This window comes from Camelus ferus, chromosome 11 (assembly GCF_009834535.1).
Source record: "Camelus ferus isolate YT-003-E chromosome 11, BCGSAC_Cfer_1.0, whole genome shotgun sequence".
Lineage (NCBI taxonomy): Eukaryota > Metazoa > Chordata > Mammalia > Artiodactyla > Camelidae > Camelus > Camelus ferus.
Window position 1 is genome coordinate 44,546,982 of NC_045706.1, and position 12,271 is coordinate 44,559,252.

Genomic DNA, 12,271 nt, shown 5'->3' on the forward strand with positions numbered 1-12,271 from the left:
TTTCTCTCTTAGCAGGTGCAGAAACAGCAGTCAGGGATGATAGAGGCAGACGTACGGCACTGTTACCTCCGTCAGAACCACATGCTTCCCGGGAAGCATCTCACCTCACAGAATGTGGTTTCAGTGTTTAAAGAGAAGGTACATTTTTTTGTTACAGCATGGCTCCTGAATGCAAGCCAACCACTTCATCTGGTGTTCAGCTGATTCAACAGCAATTCTGTCCAACACTGGGGGAGAAATTGGCAGTGCTGGACTTAGTAAGAGATGGTATGTGGTGCATCAGGCTCCAGTATTGTGCCTTCCTCAGGCGTTTTCTCCTTCAGGCATTTTTCAAATAGTTTTCATGATAGTTAACTTCAGCTTTTCTTCTGACAACTCTTAACAATGAAACTTCACCATATCTTACAATGAAGGTGGGGCTTACAGTGGTCTGAAAGAGTTGTCCAGGGCCCTAAGCTCCTTCATGACAGAGCCAGCATGAGAACCACAGTATTGCCTTCCTGAATCTCAGCCAGGGCTCTTTTCACAATGTTGCACTGCTTCCTTGATAAGATTCCCAGAAAATGGTCGTAAGTGTATGCATTTGTTGATTATACAGTGGTTTTCCATGTCCTAAAATTCAGCTTAGTATTTATCATCAATTACTGTACCTGCGTAATGCAAGCCACCATGTGGGGGATGTAAATATCACCACTCTGTAATCTCTCCATACCCCCTGCCTTGTAACAGAGCCACCCCAACTTGCCAAGGAATTGTAGAGTTTCAGATCTAAGTCTCTTAGAGTTTAATGCACACACTTTTGGACACTTCAAATTGGTAGTTTACTGACTGGCAAGAAGGGTACTGCATTTTCCTCAGTCAGATATATCATAGAGAAACAGCTGATTATATATCTAAGCCCCTCCTCATTGTTCAAGGGGGAGCATCCATTTCCCTCATTCTCAAGAATGTATAACTTAATTTTTATTCCTATTAAAGTCTGCCTGTAACTTGACACCATAGCTAAAATTTCTTATACTATAATCCTAAACACAGAGGGCTGGTGGAGGGAACCGGGGATTCTTAATAGGTGAGGGACATCTAGTGTAAACACAGAGCTGCTTACAGTGGGGTAAGGGCAAATGAGTGGACACACAGATGCAGAGCAAGGTCCTGAGCTTGCCTGCAGGCTCTGGCTCCGGACTGCCTCTCCTACCTCCTCTAGCCCCAACACCTTGGACCGGCCCCTCTTCAGACTGGCTTCGTTTCAGAGCTTCACCAGTCCCCTGTTCTCCCTCTGCACCACAGTTATGCTGGGTTATGCCTTCTGCCTGAAATGCCCTTCTCTTTCTTCTCCACCTGGTTAATTTCTACTCAGCCTTCAGATTTCAGGTCAATTGTCACTTCCCCAAGACAGCCTCATAATAATTAGAAACCTCACATACCTTTAGGGTTAGGTATAGAGTATCTCACCATTTGCCTTATCATTTAGAAGGGAGCTGTTCCTCAGAGTGAATGCTCAGTTTGGCCCAGTAGCTTAAACAAGTCCTGCTTTGAGGTCTCATCAGATGAATCTTGTCAAAATCACTAGAACTAACTATACATCCAACAATCCACTTATCCATCCATCCATCCAACTAATCATTCACCAGTATTCACTGGGGCCCCTGTACGAGCCAGGTAGTAGGTACAAGGGATTTAGGCTGCCTCATGACCAGATATAGTTCAGGTAGCTGGTAAATTTTTCTGAACTATTAAGGCCAATTCCAGTCAGTGCTGGCCTTTCTGGAATGGCGTCTACATTACCCTGCCTGCCCTAGGGCTTCTGCAGTCTTCCGGGGCCACAACATCTAAATGGAATCCGTGACTCATTCTCTGTCCCATGATGTGTGGCTGAACCACAATGACTCCATTTTGTCAGCTCCTTTTTGGCCTGCAGTCCTATCCCCGCCCCTTTTCTCAGTGACAGAGCTTTACCCTAACTCACAAGGAATGCCCCAAACCAGGTGAGCTCCCTATCAACTTTTACCCTTGCCTTCATCTGATATGAAACCTTGAAGAGTGCCTTTTGCTGACACAGGTAGTTAATAGCCAGGAGAGCCCCAGGGAGAGGAAAGGCCCTCAGTTCCAGTTGTTGGGACATGCTTCTCACTTGGTAGTCAGGTTCTGTCTTTAGTTTTAACCCCTGTAAATCCACCTGAACCCCTTTCAGAGGTGTGGAGAGCAGCTGTGAATGCCTCTGGGTCATCTGTCTGCCCAGTCCTTCCTGCCTATGTGTAAGTTACCAGAATAAAGTTCATAATTGTACTTTACGGAGTTGCCTGCTTCGTTTTTCAGTCTCAAAGTTCCCTCTCAGTTCAGAGGATATTATTCAGTATCTCCACCTCCCAACACATGGTGCTGTTTATTTTCCTCACAGCTCTGATTCCTATCTGAAATTATCTTACTTACTTGTTTACTTGTTTATTGTCTGTCCCCTACCCCTGACTCGTGGAAGTGCCTTGTCCACCTTGTTCACTGAATCCCGCCAAAATCCTGACTGATGAAAATCTGTTCTATGAATCAATGAATTGGTTCTAAAGAGAAAACACTTCTGAGCTCTGATTTGGAGCAGGGCTAACAGACAGCCGCTATTGACTGGGAGGTTACAGCGAAAAGACTTGGAGGAATCCCTGCAGTACGTAAAATATACAGAGGAATCTGTGGGGTGCCCCATCTGGTCTGGATGCTCTTCCTCAGGTGAAGGTAGTTGGCAGCCACTGCTGGTCCTCCCAGGGAAAACAGGCTTCTGCAAAAGGGAAGCTGGGCCAACAGGAAACTCTGCCTCTCCAGATGGTAACAGAAACTCCTCTGAGATGACTGCAGCAGTGATTCTCCAACACTGGTGTGAATCATAATCATCTGGGAAATTTGGTGAAAACACAAAGGCCTAGGACTTATCCTCCTTCAGCAAGTCCTGGCATTGAAATCAAGCAGGACCCTGTGGGGCCCTCCTGGGTACAAAAGCCACTCTGAGTCACCCATTTCTTTTTGTAGTCTTTTAGGCCTTCCCTGGGTTCCAAAGAGCAGACACAAGCGGTTACTAATTAGGGAAATAAAGGAATGTAGAAACAAAGAAAAAACAGTGAAGCAAGAAAAGTAATGATAATACTTCAGTGACAAAACAGAATCCGAGTTCTTCCTAAAGGAATATACGTAACAATCTGATGCATATCTTTGAGTTGTTTTGTAGAAACTAAGACCTCTGCCCCAGTAGAGGATGGTGACTACATGTTGACAGCAATCACACAGACCTCAGACAGGTTGGAACCAGAAGGTTGATGACTAAGATTTCTAAAACACCACCAACCAACCAAAAGAAAGTCATACACCCTGCAGCTCTCACCCCAAATATTGCCTTTAGAATCCCTTCCCTGAAAGCCATCAGGGAGCTTGGGTCTTTTGAGCAAAAGCTTCCCATTCTCCGTTCTCCTTGCTTGGTGCCTGCAGTAAATGCTGTACCTTCCTTCACCACAACCCAATGTCAGTACATTGGCTTTGCCGTGTGATGGGCAAGTAGACCCAAGTTTGGTTCAGTAACAGCATCTCTGTTCTCTATTAGCTCTCTAGCTAATTCTGACACATACTAAAGTTTGATAACTACTGCTCTGTATGACTGCATTTCCCAAAGTTTGCTCCATAGAACACTAATTCTCAGAGTGTTAATGGTTAAATAAATTATCAGATTAAAGTAAGTTTCCCTACTGCAGATGGTTCAGAATCATTAAAATGAAAACATACCTTGTGACTCTCTCAGAGCAGGAAAAAGTACACAAATGCTTCTCAAACTTATTTGGCCATGGAACTATTTCTTCTAGAGAACATGCATTAACATCTTCTGCAACTACTATAGTTAGTGTTCAGAATATACTTCGGTAAACACTGCAGAATTGCAATCACTCCCCGCCTCCCACATCTTAGGAGAACTTAACACTCTCTATCTTGAGGCAGCACACATTTAATAGCCAGCATGGCCTATTTTTAGGTGATTTTGGATTCACCTAAAACCTTGCTTCTCAAAGTATTCTGTGAACCAGCAATTTCCAGCATTACGTGGGAGTAAGTTGGAAATGCAGAATCCCAAGTCTCACTCCAGAGTTACTGAATTGGTATCTGCATTTTCATAGGATCCCTGGGTGATTCATATGTACCAATATAAAGAGGTTCTTAATATGGGGGACAGGAAGGCAGAAATACTTAGGGAGCCATTCAGTATGCAATTACTGGTCCTCTCCTCATCATCCCTTTTCTGATTTACTCTTGGAAAGAGAGAGAAGGGGGAAAAGTACCCCTTGGTAATACTGATACACTCTCTGACTCTTCCCTTCTTTGGTTAAGTTTTTCCAAGGTTGGGTTCCTGACAGAGAGAGTCAGGGATAGAAGTCCTCACAGATTTAGGAAACCCAGCAAGAAGCAAACCCTTTCTGAAATTTAAAGTGTTCATCAAACAATAAATTATATACATTAATTCATTTGAATATAACAGAGAATAAAGTGGTTGTGACTCAGATTGCTTCGGATTCTATTATTGTTTTTAGGCTTCTTAGCACAAGTGAACTAAAAGTGAAGCTCCAAGTTATCCTGTCTCTCTATTCTTCAGAGATTTCACCTCTATCTCTGAAATATTTTGCCAAGTGTACCACCCTGTGGATCATCCAGGTAATCTATCTTCTTTTTTTTTCTGTTCATATGTCCTTTCTCCAGTTTGTGGCCTTTTGCTATATACCTGAATTCTCTCCTTTGCCTTACCTTTTGATTTTCAGTAGTTTTATCATGATGTGCCTAAGTGTTGTCTTTGTATTTAATTTGCTTATGGTTGGTTCTTGAATCTGTGGCAGAGTTTCATGAATTTGTGTATTAATATCATTCTTCATTTGGAAAATTTTTGGCCATTATATCTTCAAATATTGCTTTTGCATCATTCTTTTGCATCCTTCTAGGGTTCATATTATATGTGTTATACATTTTCACTGTGTCCTATGTATCTTTTATGCTTTTTTTTCTATATTCTCTATTTCTGTTTTCTCTGTGCTTCAGTTTGGGCATTTTCCTTTGGTCATTATTCCTGTTCATTAATCCTGTCTTCTGTTTCTAATCTTTATTAAACCCAAAATATAAGACATTATATTTTTAAATTCTAAAATTCCCATTCTTTTTTAGAGATTATAATTCTCTAAAAATTATCCATTTTAAAATTGATTTTCTCTATTTTTTTTAACATATTAGACATAGATATTTTGACGTTTATTTTCTTGAACATATTACTCATAATTATTTCAAAGTCCTTGCCTGCTAACTCCAATATCTATTGCACCTGTGGTTATATTCCTACTGAATGTTTTTTCTTATGGTTTTCAGTAATATGGTCCTGAATTATAGCATATCTAGAAAACTTTTATTGAATGTTGATCATTGTGAATAAAAATTACATAGCTACAAATGATTTTCTTCTTTCTTCACAATGGGTTCATCCTTTCCTCTGCTAGGCAGATGAAAGTAGAAACTGATTATCTTAAAGAGAATGAACTGAGTTGAGGCTGACTGTTGGTAAGGTTCAGCCTACCTCTGACTTGTTTCTGTCACTAAGATGTTGTCCTTCAGGGTTTTCAACTGAATGTCTGGTGTGTTCACTGGTCTCCCTCCTCTTAGCAGGATCCAATTTTTGTCTCTTCCGCATTATAAAGAAGTGAAAAATTACTTTCTGATTTTCAGAGGTTTTTAGCATAGCTTACAAATCCTAAAGTCTACTCTTTGTTTCCCCAGTACCACAAATCCATGAAGAAATGCTACTGTTTCACAAGTTTTCTGCTTAGCTTTTTAATCACCTGCCCTCACCAATTCAGAAGTTTGTAAATGTCTTGAGGATTTTGTGTTTGAAGTCCCTTAAGCCTTTAATTATACTTCTATGGCCCCACAAAACCATTAAAATCTCTGCTCGTTTTTCTTCCTCACAGCAGTCTGGAAAAATCTCAGATTGCCAATCTCTTAGAATTTGCGTATGCCCCAAGGGAAAAAGCGACTGCAGGTAGATGCCGGAGAGCTGACATTCTCACCTCTTGAGAAATTTAACCATTCTTCTCCTCTTTCATTTAGCAGCTGTCTGACGTCTTTAAACAAGTGAAACTATGTCTTATCCAGTGTTTGTAGTTGTTCTTTTAGGAAGCACTGGTCAACCTCAAATTACTCCATTCTACCCAGAACTGGATGTTCTTATCTGGCCTTTTGGATTGACACTTTAATCACATACTTTCTCTGATTTTTCATTTTGGTTTAATTCTGGATGTGATTTCTTGGATCACTTTCAGTTCTGAGCCATGCAGCTTGCTCAGCTCCTTCCCCAGCACAGGTTCCCAACACAGGTCAAGTGTCATAGACTTCCACCTGATCAGATGGAAGATTACCAGAAAAAAACTACTATGAAATTAAAACAGTATCGGATGAACACAGAGTGAGCCAACTGCAAGGAATCACTTTTGGTAGAAGAATGATTATTTGTACTCGTAAGTAATATTCACTTAACAAAAGAAAATGTTTTCTCTAGATACTAATTATTTAAAGACTGCTTTTCATCTGAAATATTCTCATACTTTCCTAATATGAATCCAAAATACACACATCTGATACCTTGAAGGTAGAACCTACTACTTCCAATCTCTTGATAACAGAAAATAGGAAAAATAACAGATTAAAGATTTTTGAGAGGCCATGGATCCTGAAATATTAGGTGGCAACTTACAGCACAGAATAAACTTTTCCTATTCACGCTGAAATCTTATGAGAGAGGGGGAGAGGGAGAGAAACAGAAGTTGAACAAACGTGTAATCATACAACATTAGGTTATTACTGTAATTTGATGTGCTTCTTCAAACCAATTATATGAACCCTTAAAGGCAAGGTTCCTCTGTAGCTCAGTAATCCAGACAATTTCAAGTGATTTGAGATCTAATAGACCTATTTTGTTAGCAAAATAGTTACGGGAAATAGTATTAAAGTATGTATTTCTATTCAATAGAATCAACCTCAATAAATGTACTTACTTTGTTTACCAAATGACCACTTATATTGTTCCTAAAAATTTCCAACACTGGTCATCAACTCTTTGAATCTACTTGAGATAAACATACTATTCTTTTTTCTTATTTTGCGTCATTATAATGTTTATTCAAACATCAGCCTAATGCTGATTATTACTGTGCATCCTGTCTAAAGTGCTTTGAGTAGATTACTTTAGTATTTTGTGCTGTAGCAATCACTTCTTAAAATACCAGTAACGATTCCAGTGGATAAAACATTCAATAGTCTTTCATAAATAGAACCTGCTCTAAACATGAACAAAATGTCTATTCTCATTTCTTTGCTAATGCCATGTTTCATCGAACTGAAGTTCTTTCCTGCAGGCTTTACCTCTAAAGGGTTGGCACAGAACATGAGAGAAAGTGATAATCAGCTCATCTTAATAAAAACAGTGGGACATACGCTAATATTCCTTAGAGCTATCATAGGGGACAAAAAATAATTTTCCCTCTATCCTTCTAGGTTCTGAGCTGAGACCCCACTGTAATAGAAGACAATTTAATGAGAGAAAAACAATTTTAATTAAGTATGCACGTATGTATACATACAAGAGCCTTGCAAGGAAATGAGACTCAAAGAAATGACCATAGCAAAGAAGGAATAAATTTGTAAAGAACTGATAAGAAAAAGGGGTTTGGGCTAGGGGTAGTAAAATGGTGAAGAAGTAACAAGGTGTGTTTAATACAGCCTTGCTGGCCCTAAATTCCCTGACTCTGGTGACAAGAATGCCTTTACCCTCCTGGTACAGGGAGGGTAGCTTTCACATGGGAGATTTATCTCCTGCTTTAAGGGGGACAAAGGAAGGTCAGCGTACCCTTTTTGCACTGGCTATTTCTCCAGTTCTTTTATTCAAAATAATCAATATGCTAAAGTGGCATAGTTTGGGGTGACGTATTCTGAACCCCTACACTATTTATCTAACTCAAGCTAAATGTGCTTCATCATTCACAACTCAGAGATTGTTGTGGCACTTTTCCTTAAAGAAGGACAGAACTTTAGAGATCTTTAGCCTCCTTCTTGTTTTACACCTGGGGAAACCGAGACGTGGATTGATAGTGTGACTTTCCGAGAATCACCTAGAGAGTTAGTAGCAGAGAAAGGAGGACATTCCGAGTCTCTTTCCTTAAATTTCATGCTCCTTGAGAGCACATAACAAATATACTTTTCTTCAGAAGCTTACTTTTCTCTTATATTGCATCTCTCTATAAAAAATATCTAAATCAGATTCCGTGTGTAAACTGTGTACTGTATACTACCCTTGTATAAAAAGAAAAAGAGAAGAATAGGAAATACATATTTGTAAAAGGAAAAAATGGAAAGATAAACTTAAAATCTAAAAACAAATAGTTCCCTTTCTAAAAGGAGGGAGAGAACAGGAAGGACAGGAGTGCTATAGGGAAGACTCTGAATTACTTTGTTTTATGATTTTGATTTTGGAATCATGTAAATGTTTTACATAATAAAAAAACAATTTAAATGTATAAAAATTGAAAACAATGACAAAGATGCAGAAATAACTAAAGGAATGAAAAATAGAAACCAACATGATTACAGTCAGGAATGATTTTAAGTGGTTTACCTTCCAGTAGTGATACTCAAACATGACAACGAAAGACCCAACTTGGATCAATATTTCTAACGAAAAGAAAGCCAGCAGCGTATATATGCATGTTACCTTGATGCAGTCTACTTATTCCCCAAGATTTTGTAACATATGTTTCATGGCCAATCTCAGACTGTGCCATTCTTAAAGATGGTATGTACTGGCTCTGATTTAGGCTATATAGTCAGATTAATTTCAGATCCACTATTTACTACTCTTACCACCTTGGGCAAATTAACATCTCTGTGCCTCCATTTGCATATATGTGAAGTGCAGACAGTAATGGTTCCTACCTCAAGGACTTGCTGTGAGCATTGACGTAGATAATCCACATAAAGAGTTGAGCACAATCTCAGGTATATAGTGAGAACTCAATAAATTTTAGCAATTATTTAAAGAAACACTATTTTAACAAGTAAAAGTAACTAAAAAATAAAACTAAATAGATCTGTTTTTATATTTTAAAATGTGAACTACATTATACATACAAAAGAGTATATGTAAAATATGAGTATTTTTTATACAGGGCCTCATAAGCAGTGAAACGCTCTTCCTGAAGGATTTCAGCATTAGAAGCTGTAACGCAGAAATGGGGCACAATTGGTGGGGAGGTCAGGGATTTCCTCACAAGGCTAGGGGAAGGTAAACCAGCTAAAGCTGAGCTGGAGAATTGAGATTGGTGTATGCAGCTGATTTAGGTTTAGGTTTGTGACATGAGCCAGACCTCAGAGACAGTCTCCATTTTGTGGGTCCAGATGCCCAAACTAACTCTATCATTAGGAGTGTTGATATGAACATTCTTAATATATTTTTCCAGGTTTAAATGCACAAGAATTTTTCTAGCACATACGCTTGGGAGTGGAATTGCGATGTTATGAAATGCACATTTAACTTGACTGGGTAATTGCACAATGTTTTCTGAAGTGGTTGTTCTAAGTATGAGTGTTGTTCTTGTGTCGCTTCCTCATCAGCACTATGTATTGTCAGCCTTTTTAATTTTAACCATTTTGATGGATGTGTATTGACACTTCATTTTTGTTTGAGTTTACATTCCACAATTACAAATTAGGTTGAGACTTTTCTTATGTTAATCAGCCATTTACAAGCCCTTTGCCCAATTTTCTATTAGATTAGCTTTCTTTTTCTTTTTCTCTCTTTTAAAAAAGATCTTTATCTTTTCTGACTTTCTATTTTCTTTGTTTTTGTTTTAATAGAAAGTCAAGAGGCTAATGCAGTCATTTTTTCATAGTCTTTTCCTTTATGCTTAGTGCTTTTCTGTTTCTTTTCCTACCCCAAATCATAGAGATATTCTTACATATTAATTAATGTTTTATCATTGAATATGAAAATTGTCTTAGGATTTTGGTACATACACTTTCTAGGTTATTAGAGTTCCTTTCAATTCTTAGTATGCTAAGAGGTTTTTTGTTTTTGTTTTTTATATCACAAATGGATATAAATTTGAAGTTTTTTTTCTGTACCTAATGAGGTATTGTTCAGTTTTTCTCTTAATTTCTTAATGTAGTGAATTATAGGAACTTATAACATTAAATAAACTTGAATTCTTGGAATAAATCATACTTGGTCATTATGTATTATTTCTATATATAATACTGCATTTAGTTTAAGACTGATTGGCCTGCAATTTTCCTTTCTTATGTTGACATTGTCTTATTTGGATATCAAAGTTAGGCTAGGACTTACTATTTTCTGGAACAAATTGGGCAAATTTGAAATTATCACAGAATAAATATTTGTTTGAATGAACTACCTGGGTCTTTGTTTTCTTTGTGAGATTTTAAACTGCTGATTTAATTTTCATTGGTCATAGGATTATTCAGGTCCTTTATGTCCTGACTTTAGTCAATTTTAGTATGCCTCTCTTTTTTCCTACTAATTTATCTATTTATCAAGTGAAAATTTAAGAATTCAAGAAACTCTTATATATTTTCAGTCTATAGAACATTTGCCTTATTTCCTCCGTCTCATTTCTAATGTTATTTTTTGTCTTCTCTCTTTTGTCCTTGGTTAATTCTGCTGGAAGTTTATTATTTTATTAATCTTTTCAGGGAATAAAGTCTTGTCTTTGTTGTTTCTTTCTGTTAAATTTTTCCTTTTTATTTAATAAAATGTTTTTTATCTTCTACTTGATTTGAAGTTATTCTGTTATTGTTTTTCTAATTTCTTAAATTGGAGACTTAACTCATTGTTTTAGGATTTCTTCTTTTCTAATATAGTGCTAAATGCTATAATTTTCTTTTTCAGTACCTCTTTAATTATATCCCACAAATTTCAGTGTGAAATGCTTTTGTAATTTTTAATTCTAAGTTTTTCCTAATTTGATTATGCTTCCTTTTCGTCTCTTACCTGAAAGTGTATTTTTAAAATTTTCAATTGTATGAGTTTTTCCCCAATTTATCTTTTGTAATTAATTGTAAATTTATTAGATAATAGAATATGTGGTTCTCTGGCATTAGTCCTTTGAAATTTGTTGATGCTAGCTTTTTGGCCTACTATATGATCAATTTTTGTACATGCTTAAAAAATACGTGTTCTCCTACTGTTGACTGCAATGATACCATATCTATCTATCTATCTATCTATCTATCTATCTATCTATCTATCTATCTATCTACCTATCTAAATATATATAATATACTTATGAAATCAAGCTCATTTATTTGTCTGCTCATTATATCCTTCCTATCCTCACTGGTTTTATTTTGTCTCTATGATCTCGTCACTTTTGAGAAAACTACTAAAATCTCTTACTATAGGGTTGTATTTATCAATTTCACATATCAGTTCTGTCAATGTATAATCTAAATATATTTAGGATATATTATTAGGTACAAAAATTTGGCATTTTTATGCCCTAGGAGTGCATAAAATAGAATTGAATATTTTATTATTTTATGATGACCTTCCTCATCTCTGTTAAAGTTTTTTGCCTGAAAGTCAGTTTTCTCTGATGTTTATACAGCTACAAATTTTGGTTGATATTTGCTTAGTTTTTTTCTATCCCATTACTTTCAGTTTTCCCTCATCCTTAAGTTTTGAGTATGTCTTTTGTAAACAAAATACAACTGAATTTTTTTTTCTGGTCTGGTAAATTGGCTTTCTAATTTGACAGTTTAAACTGTTTGCAATGATTGTGATTCGTATTTGGATTTAATACCAGCATCTTCTTTTATGTACTTTCTCTTTGTCTTGCTTTAAAAATTTCCCTTCTTTTTGCCTTTTATTTTGGATTAATTGATTTTTTTCTTTCTTATTCTACTTTCCTCAGCTATTTGTTTGAGGATTATATACTTTACTTCTATTCTGTAGTAAACTCAGTTTTTATTTATGTAAACCTTTTTTACTTGATCTCACTCATGAAAGATGGCTTCACTGTATATGGGATATTAACTTGATAGTTTCCTCTCTGTACATTGAAGATTCTCTTCATTGTACATTCTCTTCTGGTTGATACTGTTGCTGTTGAGAAGTAAGTTGTCTAAGTTTTCTTCCTTTGTAGGTGATCTTTCTTTTCTCTGTGTTTTTAAGAGTTTTTTGGTTTTGGTACGGTGTTCT